This window comes from Excalfactoria chinensis, chromosome 6, assembly GCF_039878825.1.
Source record: "Excalfactoria chinensis isolate bCotChi1 chromosome 6, bCotChi1.hap2, whole genome shotgun sequence".
NCBI classification, from domain to species: Eukaryota; Metazoa; Chordata; class Aves; order Galliformes; family Phasianidae; genus Excalfactoria; species Excalfactoria chinensis.
The window spans coordinates 33,235,128-33,257,008 of record NC_092830.1 but is presented as its reverse complement, the minus strand read 5'-3'; the positions used below and the strand labels follow the sequence as shown (position 1 = coordinate 33,257,008).

Genomic DNA, 21,881 nt, shown 5'->3' with positions numbered 1-21,881 from the left:
AAAACAGCAGCTATTTGCACCTTGAGGTTAATATCATCCCAATCTGCTCTGGCAAGCTGAAATAATTAATTGAGGTCATTTGGTAATTGTGCACTTTCCAAAAATTCAGAACAGTTCGTTTCCTCATTAAAACATATAATTTTGTCTTTATCGGCAGAACTTCCATGCTATCTTTTCAGCTCTTACCTTCCTCATCAGTCCCTGTTGAAGCAGAACAGTTCTTGGGGTATTTTACATCTAGAATCAGTGTTTCTCTCCCAGCTCTGCAAAGTGTATTACTGCTATCCCACAGCTACATTTGGTTTGACAGCTCTCTTCTCCTGCATCTTCCAAATATCAGAGACTGGATTTCACACAACACTCATCTCAAAATCAGAAGGGACTTGCTCTGCTGAAGTCTCATGCAGAGCCTAATGACAGCAATGGAAAGACTTCTGACAGGTGCTGCACTGCAGTGCTTACCTATCGTACAGCCATCTTGTTTTCCTTCTCTGACAGATGGAGACTTAAGAAACAGCTTCAGCATTACCACTCCTGAATCACAGATTGGCCTGGGCTGAAAAGGACCACAATGCTCATCTGGTTTCAACCCCCCTGATAGGTGCAGGGTCACCAGCCACCAGACCAGGCTGCCCAGAGCCACATCCAGCCTGGCCTTGAATGCCTCCAAGGATGGGGAATCCACAGCCTCCTTGGGCAACCTGATCCAGTGCATCACCACCCTCTAAGTGAAAACTGTCCTAATAAATACAAAGGAAGCTTCCTTCCACAGGAGTTCCACTATTCTGTAGTTATTCTTTCAAAATAAATTCTTGATGGACTCTTCCTAGTACCAATTCTTTTCAACTCATCATATATTTGCTGTTTGGAAGATAACACTTAAATCTTTCCCTTCCATCCATTCCTAACTGTTCAGTCATGTTTATTTGCCATAAGCTTGATTTAATTTCTTAGCAAGGACCACAGGGAAATTGAATTGCCCTTCATTAGACTCCTGTAATTATGCTTTTAACTCTGCTTTCTAAAGCAGCTCTCAGATGCCTTCAGCTCTGGGGCTGTTTTGAATCATATCACTGCCTCATTACCTGGCGTTTTTAGAAAACTGCTGAAACAGATGAACTAACTTGACATGGGGACTGCTGCAGTATGCATCCCAGTATCTTCAGATAGAAGAGTCTTGAGGAGGTGCATACAGTGGTGTATCAGTACCAGGCTGGATTTGAGTACTTTGAGCTTTGTGATATTCTTGCTCATGGATGATAACCCACACAGATTCAAACATTCTAACTCTGATTAACTCCACTGCAGCCATCGTAAGAACAGTACAGCCTTGATTACGTAGGTAGCATTAAGGTATAAATCTGCTAGTACCTGATAAAGCTAATAAGCCCCTTAAAATGACTAATTGGCTATTTTTGCACTATTTGATCTAGTCTGAGGGAAACTGAACTATTTATTTATTTCTAAGTTGGAATAAATTGCCAGCCTATGGAGCTATGCACTCTTTAACTTCCACCCCTTTGTCTTCCTCTTCTGCGTGTCCCTTGGAAGACAACTCTGTTGCCCCTTGACGTACAAACCTGACTTAGGAGAATGCATCAATGCAGTAATTGCTGAAAACCACATGATCGTCCGGAGAAACTCAGACTACACAAAGGGACAAGGAAATAACCCTCAACGAAAAAAAATTATGAGCTCTTGAACTTCTTTCCCCTGGATTGATGGATAGCCCACTTGGTCAGAAATGCATACAGCTGGCATCTCTCAGATCTCCGTTTGGACATGACAGACGATGCTTCACTAAAATCTTTTCTATTCACAGATGAATGGTCTTTGCTTTCTAGTGTGACTCTGAATGTGAGAGAAGTGGTCAGACTTAACATTTTTCTTGAACCAGTGATCATCATTATTTGTCACTCTTTGTGATACTTCCTGTAATGGTAAATCTCCTACCACCAGGAACTGAACAGAGAATTTTACTGCCTTGAGCTTAATTCAACAGACTAATAGGACATAGAAGAAGCAGTAGGTCCTTAATGTAATAACTCCAGGCTTTAAACAAAATCCAACTTTACAAGCAAATCCAAGTCTTAACATACAGTAGTATACAATTAGTGTACAGTACATCAGTGAAGTATCTGCTAGGATTTTCAGACTGTTTCTCAGCTGCTGATTTAACAATTTATGAGTAAAATTGTTTGGTTTATGTTTTCTCCTCTACCTCATCTGATATCAGCAAACTGTGAGTTAAAGCATGGAGTGACTTAGCTCTATCCTTGTCTTTTCTGCTGGAGCTGTTCTGTAGCAAATCTGATTCAACATTCACTGCATCTCAGACTCTAATCTCTGCAATGCCCTGAGAGCACTCTAACCCATAGACTCTAGACTCAATTGTGGATATCTTTATTTCATTCCAAGCCAGCAAATACTTAATTTTATCAAACCCTACAGCTAGAGCAGATTAAGCCCTGTACAAGAATTACCCATAGACTTCTGAGAGGTCTTCCAGGGAGTCAAAGAACACACCTTCAAAATGCTTTATGATCAAACTATATAGAAAAGGTGACTTAAGTTCATGATCATAAACACTTAAGTGGGAGAGACTAAAAGCAGAGATGCCCTGTTAGTTATTGCCTCTACCAACTAGTTATTGGCAGCTCCCAGTTCAGCTTACTTCCTATTAAGCACTATCAGGCACTGCCCAGGAAACCAAGTTACACTTAGAGTCGATCATTTATGTATTTTCCAACCTGGTTACCAGTAGAAAACTCCCTAATGATCAGCTCATTTGTTTTCATTCAGCACAAAATAAAAATTCATGCTTCTTGTGGAAATAAATATGTTTTGAAATCTGGGCATGGAAGTGGAATTTTTGTAGCAGGATCTCCTGAGTGTGTTCTGACATCTTACAATCTGCAGCTAATCTGATTTTCCTTAACTAGAGACAAATGTAGATGTTCTCATTGCTCTGAAAATTCTGATTATAGTTCAATCTGGGTATGATTTGTGTCTCTCTCAGGTAAACTTGGCCTTTTCAGCTTTTACTTAGCGATGCATGGTTTATGCTCGGTTACAGCCATCTCTCTGGCTTTGGCTCAGAAAATTCTGTTAGGAGGTGATTGAATTTATATTCATCACAGGAAGCAATTAAGTAAAAGCAAATCATGATTAAGAACAAAGAGCAAAACACTGGGAGGGAAGCAGCAGGGACAGAATGAATGTGAATACCCAGGTCAGTCCCTCAGGTCCTCTTGACAACAGCTATACCTCATCCCCTTTTTCCCCAGAAACTCTACTTTGTCTCCTTTTCTTGGCAAAATCTGTGCTCATGATTTCACCCTGATGTAACTGTATTAGAATTGAATACCAACACAGTAGAGTGTGATAAGATGATGTGATATTGCTTTTTAAACCTAAATGAATGAACTGCAATAAACATCGCATAGAACAAAACACCAAATTAATCAGAAGTACTAGAAAACATAAGACAGCATTTTGTTTTTTTCCTCTTCCTTGAATTACTCATCTGATTTCATTTTTCACGTAGTGCATTGCAGTTTTTTTATACCAGTCTATTTCTAGATTTAGAGTATTGTTATTATCACAGCAAGGAAAATAGCAAGACTTGTTGCATTGCTCTCTCTAGATTTTTGTTTGTTTGCATTTTAATTCAGTTTGAGAAAATCAGAAAGAGTTGTACTATAGCACCAATTCAAGTTAAGAACCAATGCAGATCAAAAAGTAGAAGGAAAATTACATAAATAAAACATACTTTTATTTCAGAATCCAAAACACTTGTTTGAGTCAGAAACATCCAAAAACTACATCTTCTCAGCAACCCTGACATTTGAGAGCATTAATTTAACTGGGTATGTGCAGTGGATTTCCTAGCTTTTCTACAAAACACTCCCACTGCAGACTGACTTGAGGCTCTTTGCCCTGCTGCAATTTGTGATGAATGTTTTGGATCCAGAGGAGTCCATTAAACCCAAAATGTGTTGAATAAATTTCCAAAGAGGTTTATATTTAGGTGGAAAAATCTGTTAACAGCTCAAAAGAGAAATGCCCCTAACAGAATAAATATAGAGTTAGAATCTTTACCAGATAAGAAATGATTTATCCGAATAATTAAAATTGCAGTTTAGAAAACTGAAATGTGCCTGCAAATCAAAGTTATGAATTTAGAAAAGTAAAAAACAATTTAGTAACAATTTTGAGAATTTGGTAATAAAATCAATTAAATATTGATTAAATATTGCAAACATATTAATGGAAAAGACAAAATTGGGGCCATTTTGAACTCTCCCAGTTGGAGACAACTTCAATATTCTTTTCAATTTCTCTTTCTCTGTGACTGTTTATTTCTCTAGGTCTAGCAGCCTATAAACTAAGTGAAATAACAATACAATTGATTTTGCACGCTTTTTCCCTTAAAAGCAGGCCAAGATCTAAATGAAATCCGATCAAGAATGTGGCATAAGCACCCTTGTTCAGAGAAGGTCTTACCTCAAGTCAGGAGACTGAAGTCCATGCACTGGACCCTTGAATCTGCAGAAAGCCTCAGTGAAGTCTGCAAATAAATCCCAAGCCTGAAGATCTGAGCAGGGGAGAACCCTGCAGCTGGGGGTTCGTGCCAAGATTCCCACTTGACTTCATATGTCACACTCAAGGTACTCGTGTCTTTGGAAAATCATCGCCATCAAGACCATCCCCATTGTTGTCACACATGATTAAATAACTGCAAACAAAGGCACCAGATTAAGTTTAAAAAGCTACACTATTTTTGTCTCACAATGTTAAATGTTTTTAAACCATGGCTTTCAAAACAACATTAATAAATCCCTGATGCCATTAAAATAAATAGAAATGAGATTCTAAGTCACATGCACAAGATTACTCAAGAAATCTTGGAAAGGTGTAGGCCTGTATTTACCAGCATATGTAGTAGCAATAATAATTATGTATAAAGAACAGTTTCAGAATGAAACAGTACACTAGTTTTCCACCCACTACACTCATTTTGGAGTTTAAAGAATTTTCAAATTGAAAGAAATAATAACAATAAAATCAAGAATTTTACCACCTGCATACAAAAGGCTGATGGGAAATAACAACCTTCTCATTAACCTAAGATCTATCAGCAAGTTGTCACTCACTAAGAATGGAGAATTTCTCCCCAAGTTTGCATGGAAACCAGGAAGGTCAGTTTAGATTCATTATGTATGGAGCAAAGCAGTGTAAGATTAGGCTGTGGCTATGAAGATGAGGTGCTGGAGGCCCTTCTGTCATAGTGCTACACCGACTAATGAAACTCATTAATCAGCACTCCTTGCTTTGGGGAACAAGAGGGAAGAACATGCTGACTTTTTGAGAACAGTTAACGTTCTCTTTAATATTTTATATATTTATCCAAAAAGTAATTAAGCTATTTTTCAAATTATAAAAATAGAATGGGAGCATTCAGGTAATGAGCGTTATATGTTTCTGAGAATCAACTGACTTCCTAAGATTTAGAAAATTATGGATCAAAGTTCTGGATTTCTCTCAGTGTAAAAGCACTGACTGATCTATCATTTGTGCCTATAAAACATCAAAATGGGAACAGTAGCCTCTAAATCTCACTTCATAGCTACACTACACTACACTTCCATTTCTCGGATTATGTCTAAATAGTCCAAGAGTTTGTCACATTAGAATCATCATTAAATCACCAAAGTTAGAAAATCATCTAGTCCAACCATCCACCTACAACCAACATCTTCCCACTAAACCATGTCCCTCAGCACAACATCTAAACACTTCTTCAACACCTCCAGAGATGGTGACTCAACCACCTCCCCAGGGCAGACTCTTCCAGCACCTGGCACTCTTTCAGAATAGAAAATTTTCCTAATATCTAATGTACACCTCCCTTGGCACAACTTGAGTCCATTCCCACTAGCCTTAACTCCAGCTATGCGGGAGAAGAGGCCAACCCCTACCTCATCACAACCTCATTTTTAGTAGATGTGGAGAGCAATATAGTCTCCCCTGAGCCTCTTTTCCAGACGAAACAATTACAGTTCTCTCAGCCACTTCTCATAAGACTTTGTGTACCAGACCCATTCTGTAAACTCTACAGTTCCTATTTCTTTTAGTGCAAGCTAAACACTTACATCATATTTTTCTATGATTTCAGCTAGAAATACATTCCTGAGTATTTGCTGTGCCTGAATAAGACTTAAAATTTTGAAGAGGAGAGATACTCCAAAATGAGTATCTAGCAAAGTTCTTTTGAGAAAACAGAGCAGGACCTGTTGGCCCCCATAGTCAGGGAATCAGAACTGTATGAACACAGATGTCTCTATAAATAAAACGGAATCAATTGGTGTCAAACTACAGACAAAGCCCCTGAATACTTCTTAGTGTCAGAAGAAAAGTTTACCTGAATACAATCTAGTAGTTGGAAGAGGAGGAAGGGACTCCACGCAAGAACGGTTGATAGCAGATGATATGAAACCTAATTGGATTTTTGAGTTATTACTTGGAATGTGTGCCATTGAGCTATTAATAGAAAAAAACTGAGCTATTGATATTTTGTTAAACAGAAGCACCAGGAAGAAAACATGCAGAAAATTATATATACATTTAGTGTATAATACAAAATATTCATTGATGCACATAAATTAAGATATCATCTAATTAATCTGTTTAACCACTAGATGACTAATTAATCTCATTAATATAGACAATGTTTGCTGATATGTAACAGAAATTAACAGCAGTATTTCCTCTTCTATGTTTAGGAACAGCTGTGAAATCATAGCAAACACTGACAGACTTTTCCCCATGTTTGTAAATGAGAATTTCGAAGGCATCTTCCTGAAGAGCAGCAGTTGCCTGGAAGGACAGGAAATGAGCATAGATGAAGGGCAACATGAATGTAGGAAGTTGCATTTTAATTAGTATTGAATTTTCATAAGTATTAATTACTTTGTTGTTTTGAAGGTCTGAAGCCAAATCTATGACTTAGTGATTATAAAAATAATTTTATTTTCATATTTTCCTACTTCTGTATATGTAACAATGATTCTTTATCTATTTTTATGCCTATACTTCAGGTCTGGTGTGTTTCTGAATGATTGAAGTCCACGATCTTTCAATAGAATCCAGTTCAGAAAGAGAAAGAAGTCAGAATTTAATACCCCTAATTGCAGTGTGGACTAGAAACAGCAGACCACAACTCAGCTTAATGAGTTTCCATAAATGTGCATTCCATGTAAAGACTTAATGATTACCTTCTTCTAGTATTAGCTCTGGCCATTTTGCAAACTAACACAACTATTTAATCAAGGATGATTGAAAACCAAATTCAGTATGTAACTTTAAAGGAATTCTTACATGCTGACAACTTCAAATATATATATATATATATATATATATATATATATATATATATATATATATATAAGTGTTCCATTTTTCCATTCACTGAGTCATAGGAAAAGGACCACTTCAATCATAAAACATAAAACTAAAGCATTTTTCAACACCTTTTTCTCATCAAAAAGGCTGATCTGGCAAAACAGAAGGGAGATGGAAAATCTCACAATCCCAAATATGTTGTAGTTATCCCTAAAACTTGTTGGTTTTCGCTCAATACTTTCAAATAACTCTCCTCAAAGTTCGGATAGGATTTTGTTCTAGCGAGCATGCAAAGAAACAGAATCTGCTTAGATGATCCAAAATTAGATTAAATCCAAAATTAATGGCAAAAATTGATCTAATTTACTGTGATTTAACACATCCAGCCATTTCATTATCCCCAGTGGTGTCAGTAATGCCCTACTTTGCTCTAGCTGGAATTAATTCTCACACAGCCTGGGATCTTTGAATACACTACGCCAGATGCAGAAGGAAAAAAAGATTGTTGTTGTGTCCCAAAAGAACAAGAGGATAGGGAAATATTCATCCTCCATCAAAATGGTTTTGTTCTGGTGCAAAAAAAAAAAACAACAAAACAGCTGCTTCAAGATTAAGCTCTTGATAAAGCCCCCCTTTCAATGCAAACAGGTAATTCAAGCAAGCAATTCATATTGCTGACTTCAGTGGAATTGTTAGCACATAGCGTGCTTGCATGCTTTTGGGGAGCAAAGCCATAGGGATTTTTACATACTCTATTCAAAGAAAAACCAGATTTGTTCATGTACCCGTGTTCTATTTAAAATACACCCATTAAGACATTTAAATTAAACATGATCAGTCAGCTCCATTTTAAATCTCAGCTTTTGTGGACTTTTAACTGCAGCACACTATAGGAAGCTCAAATAGGTTTTGTTAAAGATGAAGTTTTCATTGGCTGTGTCAAACACTTTGGAAAATACTTCTTGCATAACCACACAAGGAATTTAAAACAGTAACCTGACTTAAATCAAATTGTGCCATTATTGATCTCTCCCATATGACAGAGCAGAACCTCTCTTATATTAATAAATCTGTTCTGCTTTTTCCAGTAGCAGGGTATTATGTGTATCTCTAGAACTGCATCTGCTTTAAAGATGAAACTCAGGCAGCTATAGCAAGACCTAATGAATCAGAGTGGAAAAACACTGCTCAGAAACCTGTTATCAGTTGAGACAAGGACTTGTGCTTTGTGAAACTAAGCTCATCTGTTGCATGTTTCCAACTGCTACAAGCATTTCACTTTCATCTGGGAAGCGATTACTAATGCAACATGGTCTGCCATTTAACAGCAGTAATGCACTGAGCATTTATGGGAAACAGACTCATTTCTTAAGTCACTTGTTACCTAGCAGTTATGGCCAGGAAACCTAAATATACATCACTGTTGCCGTGTTCAATTATAGTTCAAAAAGTTCAAAAAGAAATCAGATCTATTATTACTAATGGAAGTAAAAAAGCAGAAACAAACAGGCATTGAGTAAACATCAATAGTACTCCAAGATACAATGAAAAGTCATTAAGTGGTAATGCTGCTTCCTGATGCCAAGGCACCAAGGAATGCAAGGTCTCAGCAGGAAACCACTTTAAGGTAGTGGACAAAATGGGCTGTCAAGTTGGCCATAGGTGTAGATGAGTCTTCTACACTATGACATACAATGCATTCGTCTTCTGTCTTCCTGTCTTAATTCCAGGCTTGGAATGAGATTTGAAAGGAATTTAATAAAACTTGCAGGACAAGATCAAGACTTAGGTAAGAGGATACAAACAGAACAAGAACAGCTTTTTCAAAACTTTTCTTCATACTCAGTGAGTCTTTGGCTGAATTGTTTTTAAGTCACTCTCATCAGAAGTTGTTGTATATGTAGAAGTTATTCTACAACTTCCTAGAAGCAGGGAATTCATAAATACCCAACATAATTGGCTTATAGGGAGGAAACAGAGCTAAACTATCCAATCTATGCATCTATGACCACGCAAATGCAGAATTCAAAGCACAACAGGTCCAGACCATGCACTACTAGAACTTAATGGCAGTGATGGGTTTTTCCATCATGGAGTCAGAAAGGTTATCAAATGTAATCTTCCAGACCCATTTAAAATGTCATTAATTCTGTTACCCGCATACCAGACAGGATCAGAGACACACTTTGTTTGATATATGCTAAATCCTTTAGGCACTGTCTTCTAGTTCTCAAATAAGCTTGTCAAGTCAGCAAAGCAAATTAAACCAAAAGAACATAGCTCATATTGTGAAAATATGTTGAAAAAACCCATACATTAGGTTAAACACTAATTAATGCTATTCAACACTAAAGTATCTGATTGCATACAAAAGGGAACTTGTCCTGCCAGATTCCAAACCAACAGCTCTTCCAGCATCTTTTATCATTATATATTATAGAACTCCACTGACTAATTTACCTGCATGTTCTGCTGAAAAATGGAGACTTTTCAATCCCTCATCGGAGAACAGCTCAGATGTGGTTTTATTTCTTCAGTTGGAGTAGGTGGAAGAAATCCTGGTTGGATCTATTTCACTTCTGCCAGCAGTTACAAAATACGTGTGTATATATATATATATATTCTCTGATTACTCTGGCAAGCTTTTATTGCACTTGCTTTACAGAGTCTGTTACTTCAGAGTGCTGTTAACAAAACAGCAAAACAAAATATAGCTCTTCTACCCTATTTGTTGTCGTTTAACAGTGCAAAAAAAAAAAAAAAAACCCACAAAATTTAGCAAACTTATTTCAGTGAAGAAATGCTTTCCAAAGGGATTCCATTGTCATTAAAGAAACCAGGAGAAACATTTATCACAAGACATTCTAGCTGCGTCCCACAGCTTCACAATGCTCTGTAGCAGGTGGTACTTACCCCTGCCAGGGGAGCCACATCTTGAAAATGGAGTTGTGGTGTTATCAGAGAGCAGAACCCATGGTTCTGTCCTTAGTGGGATTTTTTTTCTCTTAGAACACAATGTGAGTATTGAAACGTCATAATAATTTAAAACAAAAAAAAAAAGTAATGAGAGAGGGGTGTAATTGAACCACATCTACAACAGAAGTAGAACTATCAGTGTGATTATGAATTCTGAAGGTTGGCTCTATATTAAAGCACTAATGTTAATCAGTGCATTACCAATTAAATCACATACAGGCTACTAAGACCATTCCTACTCATTTACCATCACACAGAAACGTATAGAAAATACCCTTTTTCCAATTATGATCTAAATATGCTGCAGTGCATGGCTCTGAGTAGGCAGTGCCTTGCGAATTAATCACTCTTGTCATGATTATGGAGGGCATTGTCCTGCGGTCAAGAACTGAATCATATCCACTAAGATGATCACAGTTTAGTCAAGATTCCCTCTCAGAATCCGGCCCACAGGCATAATAAACATCAAGTCCAAGAAACAACAGCACTGAGTGACAGTTTTAGAACAGTTTTTGGTTTGATTTTTTCATTTAAAAAGCAGACTGTGCAAAATTAGAAGTGGAACTAAAAGTTCCAGGGAATTCTTTTAATTTTCAGCACATAAGTCATTCAAGGTATAACAGACTCTTAAAAAGGCTTCCATTTCACTATCTTCTAGATTAAACATTTTTTTTATTTTCAGGTTAAAACCATGTTTTCATTTAGGAAGTGATGAAATGAAGATAATCAGCATTTAAAAGTGTCTGTTCTGTTGAAAAAACTATATTGCCTTTTTAATGAAGAACTATTATCTGCAGACTAGTGAATCTAATATGAAATTAAAAGCCAATTGATGTACACTTCAGCATTCCAGCAGATGCCTTAAGACTCAGAAGAATCTTTTATATCCACAATGGTCTCCTCTACCATCTTTTATTTCATCTCTCTTTCTCTGAAAGTCATTCTTAGAAGTCTGAGTATGACTGCAAATTCTCTCTCTAAATCACAATAATCTTTCTCAAATTCACAATAGAGTTTTATTATGATTTCACTGATCCTGCCATTGTTTCTCTCAAACACTGCTTTCATGAGGCTCTCAACATGACCAATGCGCTTTCATACAGTAGGTGAGCAAGAAACCCAGGTGCAAAAGACAAATGCAGTGACCAGCCTTGGAGGCATTAGAGATCAGCCCCGTGCCAGTGCCACAGGCCTCACAGACATCTCAGATTTGTACCTTCCTACAGGTTCTACCTGATGCCACAAAATTGCCTGTTTTGGCACCAAATAAATCTCACCCCACTTCTAGATGGCATTGTAACAGCCTCACTTTCCATACTGAGGGGGTAGTCAAGCTCGGAGCGAAGTTTATCCCACAAATAAGAAATAAAACAAGACAGATACAGTCCTAAAGAGAAACAATCAAGATTACTTTAACGGAGTAACTCCAATAAACATTCAGTGGTGCTGTTTTATTGAACTCGGAGGATTTTTCTCCATTTGGAAGTTTACCAAAATTGCTAGTCAAGAGTAATTACCACGCTAAGCTCTTTAATTCAGCTTTAAAATGCCTTTTTCCTATTTAGTATAACCTATGCTGGAACTATGCCTGAAGAGCTATTTTTGGAGGACTTTTAATGTAGGCATGGCTTTATAATTATGAAAGAGACACGCAGTACAATAAACAAGGACCAGGCAATGAATATCCAATCCAGAAAATCTCCCATTTGTTTTTGTATGCATCAAATAGACAATCGAATACTACTAATTTACACACAATAAGCTGTGAGCTAAAAGAACAGTTGAGAAGAGGCATCTCACCTACCTTGAGCTTCCCAAGAATTTCTTAATGATTCTAAGCATTGTTTTAAGTATGGGACTTCATTAATTCCTGTCATCTCCTTTCATTCACATTGGCTACTAAAGTTCACTTCTTGACAGGTGTTAATTTAAACACCTTCAAGGAGTTTATACTGAAAATCTGTAGCTTGGTATTTATAGACCATTCTTACATAATTGAGGCAGTGAAACAGCAGTGAAAACAAGGTTTATGTAGAACCCATGCCACACTGTCTTCTGGAGAGAGAATGGCAGGAAACATTATTGGCTTGTAATCAGTGGAAACCTTAACATAAATTGTCCTACATTTACCTACAGTGACTAAGAGCTGTTGTCTCTTCTTTTGGGGTTCACATGCATCACAGTTCAAACTGGGAGCAGAAAAAGTACAGTCAAGGCTGATTAAGAAAATGAGAATACCTGAGTAAACTCAAGAATAGGACTCCTTGGAGAATGATGCTTAATAGCCAAAGAATACTTATCATCAGTAAAGCAAAAGAAAGGAACAGTTCTAGAGAGTTTTAGTATTGATTTTGTCTTGATACCTTGTAAAGATATGCCGCTTTCTTCTGACAGTCCACTGAAGCTGTGACATAAGTGACTAATTTCCTTATTATTCTACATATGTTCTCTTTTCCTCGAGAAAATCACGCTCTGTCAACTATTCAGAATGAGAAGTGGATGTGTGCTGAGAACTGTGGTACTATTTTGCAGTAGTGGGATCATCATTTGCTCAAATCCCTAGCCCCAGAATGCTGTCCTACCTGTAAACTGAATGTAAGCTGCAGTCCATTCCAAAACACACTGCACTAATGCACTGCAGCGTCTTTAACACAACTATAAATGAGCCCTAGCTGCTCATGCTTGTCTTTGCAGAGCCACCACAATGAAACTATGCAGCAGCAATCCTGACAATGCAAGTTAACTATTCTCAGCTGGCATAAATCAGAGTTATTTCACAGAAGGCGATGAACTGAAACTAGTTTACAGCTCCTGGAGATGTGGATCAAAATTCTATCAGCATAAAACCTACTACGTGGAGCTACTTAGAATTACTTGTGAAGCACCAAATCTCCAGAAACTTCTTTTCTGGTTATTAATCACACTATGCTTGTTATCCCCACCTGCTAATAGAACAGTTAGGATAAGACTGCATTCCTATACAAAATTCTGCCTCATCTTTTCATACTGTATATTGTTTTACTATTTTGCCTGAGAGTAAAACAAAACAACTTGTCCTTCAAATCCTACATGAATTCAGGCAAGCCCCACTTAAAATTGTATCAATACAGAAGGCTACTTTTTGAGTTCCTGTGACCCACTGATGTTCTAATCAAGAGTTCTTTGTATATTTAATGAAGCGTGACTACAGATGTTTGGCTCCTCACCCCCAGTTTTGAACACTACATCCTTCACTCACAAGGAAGCTCCAGTTTTTCAGTTCTCCCTTTTTATAAAATCTAGGTCAACTTGGGAATGATATCAGAAAACTCTTACCATTCTTGAAGCTATTCTTGTTTATGAAATGCCGGATCACCACAAGCTGTAATGAAGGTTATGAGATCTATTTGAAAATAATTGACAGACACCATTTTGCAGACTATGCATTTGATAGAACTCTCTAAGGCAGGTGCTGAGTGAAGTGTAATCATCATATTTCTGTGTCATAGTGAGAAATTGTACTTTGTATGCCTGCCTACTGACAATAATCACTGTCAAGCAGATACGTTCTCAGGTGCTGGAAAAGGGACATTTGTTCCCTGCTTGCTGAAGTGAAGAAATTGGCTTACAAAGTGCCAATATCTTTTGGCTTTCTCAGTTATTCTGTTGTAGTTGGGTTTCTGGAAAATTTCTTCCCTCTAAATATTTGGCTATATAAGGTACCTGGCTGAGGGTCCTAGCATAAGGGTGAAGGTGAACAAGGTCTTGATACCAGGTCCTGCAAACAGATTCTTAACTAACCTGAAAATAATACTAAATGAACAGAAGCTATTGTCTTAGATGCTGCTTTTCTTGTTAATAATTTTTCCTTTCCTGACATATCTTCACTTCACAGCTGATACAAAAGCGTATATTAAATGTCTCCCTTAATTTTTGTGTGATACCAGTTATACAGAGAATTTTAGTAGGTCAAGAACTATTGCAGGAAAACAATCTGTGCCTGTCTGCAAAGGCTTCACCTGAAATATAATAATAAATAGTAAATAATAGTAAACTCCAACTCTGAGATGAATTATTGACATGGGTTAATTTTCTCCAGAGGTATTTCTTCACCACCATATAAGTTTGTAATTTACAGTAAGAACTCTCTTTCAGCACTCAAATTGGGATTACAGAAATTACTTCCCAGTTTGTTCATCTTGCCAGCAGTCTTATGAAGAAGTGTGCCAATGGAAGTCAAAGAGTAAACCATAATTTAAGATAGATTCTAATTATTGCGTTGTCTACAAAAGTGGCAGGATTTTTTACTCACTGAACAGCACTCCGTAGCATCACAGAGCCATGTCACTTGCTGAAGCACTATCTCAGTTTCCAATAGGGAACAGAGATAGAGTAGCTAGCAATTTGTTTGAAGACAATGGTGCATGTCAGTAGTGAAACAGGGATTTGAAAGAAGGGAATAGCTGTATTCATTCCAGAGTCAATTCACATACAGGTGCTGCCTCTAAATGAATTTTGCAAGTCCCGTTACAAAACAAAAGTTTTCCACCTGACAAATATATTGCAAATACAGAAATCCAATAAGTGGCAAAGAAATGGGAGAATTTTTTTAGCCTCAAAAATTAGATTGTAGCCTGATAAGCAAGCAAAAGAAAGCTGGACTACGTTCACTTTGGAATTATAAGTTTCTTGAGTTTGAATAGATTGATGTGACACATAGAACATAAACAGCATATAGGCACAGCAGTGCGATGACATCATCTAGAACTTCAGGGCTTAAAGCTAGGATCAGAAGGAACTTTGTACATTTGCTTCTTGCTGTTTTAAGACGCTGCCCTCTAAGTAGCATAGGCCAAAGCACATTTCTAATTCCATTTTGCAGAAGATTTCAATCTATTACATTAGATTGGTCAGGACAAAAGGTTTTTAGAACAAAAGGTTTTCTGGCAACTAGTTTATTCTTCTTTCTGTAACACCAGGCATTTCTGTGCGTTCCTTGAGATCTTTTACATTGATAAAATGACAACATCAAAAAACAAAACTCATATTTGCAATTATCTCTCCATGGTAGCCTGAGTCCCCATTTTCTTACATAATAAAACGTCTGGTTATGTTGAAGCTATGTCACACATTTGCACAATAATAGAAACCCATTTATTCAGGTTTTACTGGCCACAGAATACTAGGGAAATGCTGAGGATAAGATGAACATTACCTTTTGATTAAGTTGTGACTGTCTTCAACAAGTAGATTTCATATTTTCTGAGGGCTTAGAAATGGTATTCTGGCTGCTCAGCTAATCTCCTAAAGGATGCATGTGCAAAGCAGCTTTCTTACAGCATTGAGCTTTCTGGCTGACGGTTTCATCTGGAACAGTCCTGTGCCAGAATGAGCTATTTTTCATTTTGACAAGCAGAAAGGCAAAAAAAATATAGCAAATGGAAAACCCTCATCTAGCACAAATTTTAAAGGCAGTCATACAATCACAGAACAATGTGGTTGACAGAGCCCTTAAGAGGTCACTGAGCCCATGCCCCTGCACCAACACAGGATCAATTACACCTGTCATAAATAATAAATGTCTCTCTAAATGAGCAGCACCAACAACACTGTACCTTGACCATATAGTCTGTTCCAAAGCTGCCATATCCTCACCTTTAGTAAAGGGTTTTTTCTTAATATCAAACTTCAGTCATTCTAGAATTTTGATCCTGTTCACCATGCAGAGGGAAAATCGAGCTTTATAATGATCAACCTCCTCACTTTTCAGTAGACTTTACCTTTCTCAAGATGCATTGGCCAAAACTGGATCACCAACTGACAAGGGTTATGAGCTTTGCTGGAAAATCCTGGTAACGTTGACACAACAGATCACTTCTTAAAGAAAGTGGTTCTCTGTGTGTGTTTTTTTTCCAAAACTAATTGTATTAATGTATTTTAGGAATGTAAAACATGCGTGTGAATAACTCGCCTCGCAGCATCAAGGATTCAGTTTTAATTACTAAGCTTTTCATGCATGCCAAGAGACATTAAAAATACAGGCTAACTGCATTCATGGAACACTGGAGGAATCTACTGCAAAACATTTTTGTCACTTTTACTCTTTCTTGGCAAAGTGATTAAAGCTGGGAACAAGAGAAGCACTACTGGAAAAGTATATTTCCTGACCTTTTCCATACTGCCTGACGAAAGGTTTTTGGCCAGACTGCAGTGATTGTCATTCAGGTTTGGCTGTACAGCCAAAGGGGACTCCATATGAGGTCAAGACTTTGACTCCAGCACTGCAGTCTGAAAGAAGTAATAATAAAAATGCTATCTGCTGATCACCTCAACCCCTTTCCATTGCAGTTTCTAATTATCTGTAGTGCTTGTTGTCTTCACCCTGTTTGTGCATGCAGATAACATGCTTGACATTGGCATATACCCTCCTGGAAATAGAATCTATTTAGTACTTCCCTCCCCAGCCTGGAGCAGCAACTTACAGAATATAACCAAGGGAAAGCAGAGACTCAGTTCACTGCCCAGAAACACCGCAGAGAATCTGTGAAAGAAGCCCAACAACCACCCTTTTGTTTTGCCTGAAATACATGAGACAGCTTCCACCATCCCCTGTGCTACAGCTCAAACTCAAGCACAAAGCTAAGCAGTGCTTTGCTATTTCCCAGTATATCAACAGCATGAATTTGGCTCAGTGCTGCTCTGCTCAAGGGGCTCTGTTCCCATGGGCACTTACAAAACTCACCAAAAAGTCATGAAATTCCACAAATTGAAAGGTAGCATGGAAAACAGTTCTCAGTGTGTACATATTACAAAGGAGAAAGTGTATTCAATTCCATGCACTCACCTTGAGCTTTATAAATGTACCCTTCTTCCCATTATGTTTAAAGCAACATCCAATAAACCTATGCACAGGAAGAACTGGATAATGACCCAATTCTGGTATTGACTGAAGCTTTAAAGCTGTTGGTTTGCTGGTTATTTGTGAGGTTCTGTTTGATGTTGTTGGCTTATTTGTGAGGTTCTGTTTGATGTGGCTGAGTTAAAGCATGTTGTAAGCAAATTTTGTTGGATGGCACAATCTGCCCTAGAAATATCAATAATGTAATAGCTGCAGTGGAAAACAGCACATAATTTTTTTTTCATACTTGTAAAGTAGACAAATCATCTTTATATGCTGTAGTTGAATATAAATTATAGATAAAAATGTTTCTTATTTACAGAAACATTTACAAGAACAGACCACACACCCAGAATGGGAAATGTTCTGGCCACTTCTCTTCCAGTGAACATTATTAACAGTGCATTTGCTCTTGATTTGCTCAGCCTGCAGCTTGGTACCTCTGGTCTTCTAGTTTCTTTTTAGAGACTAATAGGATTTTCTAGTGAGAAATCTCTAATGAGAGGCAGCCAGATTCTCCCTTTGTCCAATTTATACAATAAGACTATGATCTAAAGTGAAAACTGCAGTGCAGCAAGTTGCCCAGCACTCTGCCATTCAGCGCACCATTAAACTTCTCCTAGGTAATTAAATCTTAGCAAGTATTCTGACAAAGCACAACATGCAAAAACCATGGCATGGCTGTTGTGTGAATGCTTCCCTGATAGAATACATTGCTTGGAGAATATTGGTTTTTGGAATGGAAAATCCAACAGTTAGTGTTATAAAATTTAAGCATTTCTTAATTCTAATGGGTCACTTTTTACTTGGCACTATGTATGTGCACAGCAAGACACTGCCCTCACCACAAATGAGATTACTGATCATTTTCACTAAAGCTTGGGAGTTCCAGCTGCAGTGCAAGGACCATAAAGGCTCCCAGGTAATGCTGTAAGCAGACAAGGAGTGGGAATGAATGAGCAAGACACTGAAATCTGGGATGCTGGGATAAAGTAAAATTACCTCTAAGTCAGACCTCATCCAGTTCAGAAAACAAAGAAAATCAAAACTGCTGCTCCAATACCTGAAACCGAGTCTGGCCAGGCCTGTTGGAACCAAGCCACATGGTCACCCAGCACAGCTCCTTCCGGTCCTGTCACTATGAGTTAGAAAATATGTTTCCAGTCCCTTAAATTAATAGGGAGATGCTGCCCTCAGGCCAAGACTTCAGGAGCTGCCATAGCACTGTTGTGCTGCTGCTGTAATTTAGGGCATGTCGAAGAGAAGCTACTCCAAGCAACAGCAGGAGGAAGAGAGAAACCCCTGCAGACAGAGATCATGAGGCTGTTTGGATGGAAGCCGTTGGCCACCCGACAATACCAGCCTAACCCACAACATGCTGATTATCAGTGGCTGGCCAAGCTTGCACAAGAAAAGCTGCTCCAGTGATGGCTGTAAGGATCTCATCTTCCAGTCCTACCACTAGGACTCAATTTAAGATCACAGTGAGATAATCTCTAATCAAGGTAATATCGTGGAAGGGAGATACAACCAGAGAGCCAAGATTTAGCTGCACATCCCACAGAGGTATTCACCACTGCTAATGGTAACATTAGCTCTGGAATTATACTAATTGCCAGCCTTGTTATGCTAAATAATCACTTTGTTTTGGTAATGCTGGTGTAATTCTAGATTAATTAGCTCTGCCTTAATCGGACCTAGGGGAAAGATAAACTGAGAACACGCTGAGAAAAAAGCACAGTTTAATTGGGGGTTTTCTTTTCAGGATTTTTTTGAATAATATATACTGACTCCTTATGTCACTGGTGCTTTCACATTTGAAAAATCAATTTATTTCCATTTATTTTGGCTTCCTGGGCTTATGTTTCTGAGAGGGAAGGTAAGAACATCAAGAAACCTTTAAAAACAAGAAATTATTGTGAATTATTGTCTTTGGTTCAGGTCTAAAGTGAAGGCCTAGTTTTGAATCTGAACCCCAGAGTGTCCTGCTTGGGAAGTTCTACAACTCCACAGACTGGGTCCAATTTCTATCTCCACTCTGCACACTGAAGTTTGGTAGATGTCCATTTTTCTCACTGCCCAATTGCCCTGAGCCTTCTACCTCATGAAGCCTCTGTTACTAAGTGGTTCAGCAGTCAGAAGGATTTAATCCCTGATCAGCCTTCACTATCAGATCATGCAGCTGCCAAAGGCTGGGCAATAATTCACTACCTTTTATCTTGCTGTGTGTCTGCAGCACCAGACAAAATGCGCAGGGAAGGAAATAATGCTCCATTTGGGACTCCTTGCAATTCAGCTTGGCTGTTGCTTCATGAACTAACCAAGCTCTTCTTCCCTTCTGCTCTTCCCACTGAGTTTTTCATAGTTGCTCTAATTAAACTTAGATTTCATGTGATTTTAAATTTCCTTAGAGCCCAAACAAAGGCAGCATATTAATACTATTTTTTTCCAGCCAGAGAAAGCATTACACTTCTATTTACAAAACTCCAATCTGTTTTTTGGACTTTTCCTTCTGTTTTCTATGTTGCTCATTCCTTATATTACCTACATTGTTCATCACTTGCCAATTAGCTTTGTCATCTCTCCCCTGTGTTTGTATCATTCTGACTACTTCAGAACTTAGCTACGGGTTTGTCCACTTCAATAATGCTAGTAGGAAAACATATAAGCCAAGAAAATATGCTTTACTCAGGCAGAAACATGCATCAGCGTTTTGTTTCCAGGTCTTTATATTCCTTGCAACTCACTTGCCCTGGTTCTTTTCCTCTCTTGACATTCCATCTTACTCTTGAACTCCTTACTCTTTATTTCACACACAGATACAGTGCACTGTTTGAATGCACAAACAAATCTGAAGCAAACGTGCCGCTCCAGCCAATGGAAGCTGCATGGCTATTTACTATGTTTGATTAGTTCTCACTTCCTTAGAGGAAGATTAATGAATAAGAATTATTAGAGCTTCGTCAGTGAAATGAACAATTAAGATTTAACGCAAAAAAAAAAGTGTTTCTGGGTTATGTGGAAAAATAATAATAATAATAATAAATTTAAAAGAAAAACACACCTTGAAATGACAGCTGAATATGCAGAGAAGCTGCAATGAACCTGAGATGTGCCAACTGTCCTTCCATAAAAGCACTGAAGTCGCTGCTCTTTCAAGGCAGGCTGCATTCTGATGTGGGTGTGATGCTGCTGAAGGATCTAAGCAGAAAACAGCTCAAAGCACAATAAATAATAATTTAATCTATGCCTATAATATGATTTCATTGAAAACAGTCACGATGATCAACAGTTCAAATGCTGAAGGACAGTTGGTCAATTTGCATGTAATACCTTCAAGATTAATGGGGAAGCCAACCATGCAGGCTCTAAGTGCCATTCCCCTGCATTACAGCTTGGCATGAGCTCAGGTTTGTGAAGGCTTCTCACAGTTTCCTCTCTGAGCACACTTAGTATCTAACCCAGTGCCCTGCGCTGTGATGTGAATAGCGATGTCCAGGCAGGTACCTGTGGCCTCGCTGAGCTCTGAAATGAATCAGGCAGAAGTAACAGCTTTTCTGCCATCCTGACATGAGCAAAAAGTGCTTCTGTCCCCAGATGGTGACAGCCATAATTTATTCCTCAGAATTTGGGAGAAGAGTGTCACAGAACATGAATCTTTCTCTCACGAGCCATGGCACGGCCAACATAAGTGACAAGCCTCGGATATCCAGCTCCCCATTTCAGATGCTACTTTCTGAAAAAGGAGAAAGGATGCTGATGTTTAAATCCACAGCACTGAAAAATTTGCTTTGAAATCATGGCTTATTATAGCAAGTGCAGAAAAGTGGCGGCTGTGTTTGGGATCCTAATGCTTAGGCACCATACATTGCATTGTGACTCCTGCCTAATGAGCTGGAATTCTCGAGAGCATTCAGAAGCACTCAAAGTAGTTTGGCTCAAAGCTATATTTGCGTTAAGGTTGAATCTGAGTTCAGCCTTATCAGCCTTTGGCTGATGCTGAAGCACTCTGCATCTTTTTTTTCTCCCTTGGACAAATTACAAACTCAAGAGTTTAAAGATCTTCCAAACCTTCCTCTCTTGACTGCCTGTGGATGGATCATTTTCTTTTAGCTTCCTCTCTCTGCATTTACTTTGTTGATCTTATGAAGCTTCATACTTGGAATTGCTAAAAGGAGAACAAGATTAGCTCTGCAAGAATAAACAGCAAGGTGGGAAAAAAGGTGGGCTGCATGAGGAGAATATGGACTCATGGAAACCTGAGAAATGAGTCACTGATCACAAAACTGAGTGAGCATAAAGGAGAGAGAGCAAATGAGGAAGGAAAAGGTGGCTGAGAATGTTACTACATTACTTGAGACCTGTTGGAAAGCACTGCTTGAAAACGAACCATTTAACAATGCCTCCAAGCTAAAATTACATGGCAGCATAACTTTTAAGAATTTTCCCTGCACCAAACAGTCTATCAGTGTTCACAAACTGGCAAGAAAATTGCCGCCAGCAAAATTCCCAAAGGATCATGTTGTTCTTCTTGTGTTGTTTCTTTTTAAATAGAGAGGGAATTCAAGAACACAGATGGACAATGCAATCCTCCCTACTTTTCTCTGCAAGAGCAGATTCTGCT

At 38.1% G+C, this 21,881-nt stretch overlaps 1 protein-coding gene and 1 long non-coding RNA gene across 5 annotated transcripts in view; one reads left to right on the top strand and one right to left on the bottom strand.

The window, feature by feature from the left end:
* TIAL1 (TIA1 cytotoxic granule associated RNA binding protein like 1) overlaps nucleotides 1-21,881 on the top strand; it is a 264,354-nt gene that overhangs the window by 30,989 nt on the left and 211,484 nt on the right. The window lies entirely within an intron of this gene.
* LOC140254396 (uncharacterized) overlaps nucleotides 1-21,881 on the bottom strand; it is a 79,304-nt gene that overhangs the window by 2,926 nt on the left and 54,497 nt on the right. For 2 of the 4 annotated variants that reach the window (XR_011904189.1, XR_011904188.1), the window contains exon 2: nucleotides 4,507-4,738. This is a non-coding gene — a long non-coding RNA (uncharacterized lncRNA). Of the gene's footprint in view, nucleotides 1-4,506; nucleotides 4,739-13,695; nucleotides 13,810-20,321; nucleotides 20,455-21,881 lie in introns of those variants that run through there. The other 2 variants (XR_011904191.1, XR_011904190.1) reach the window with 2 other exon arrangements.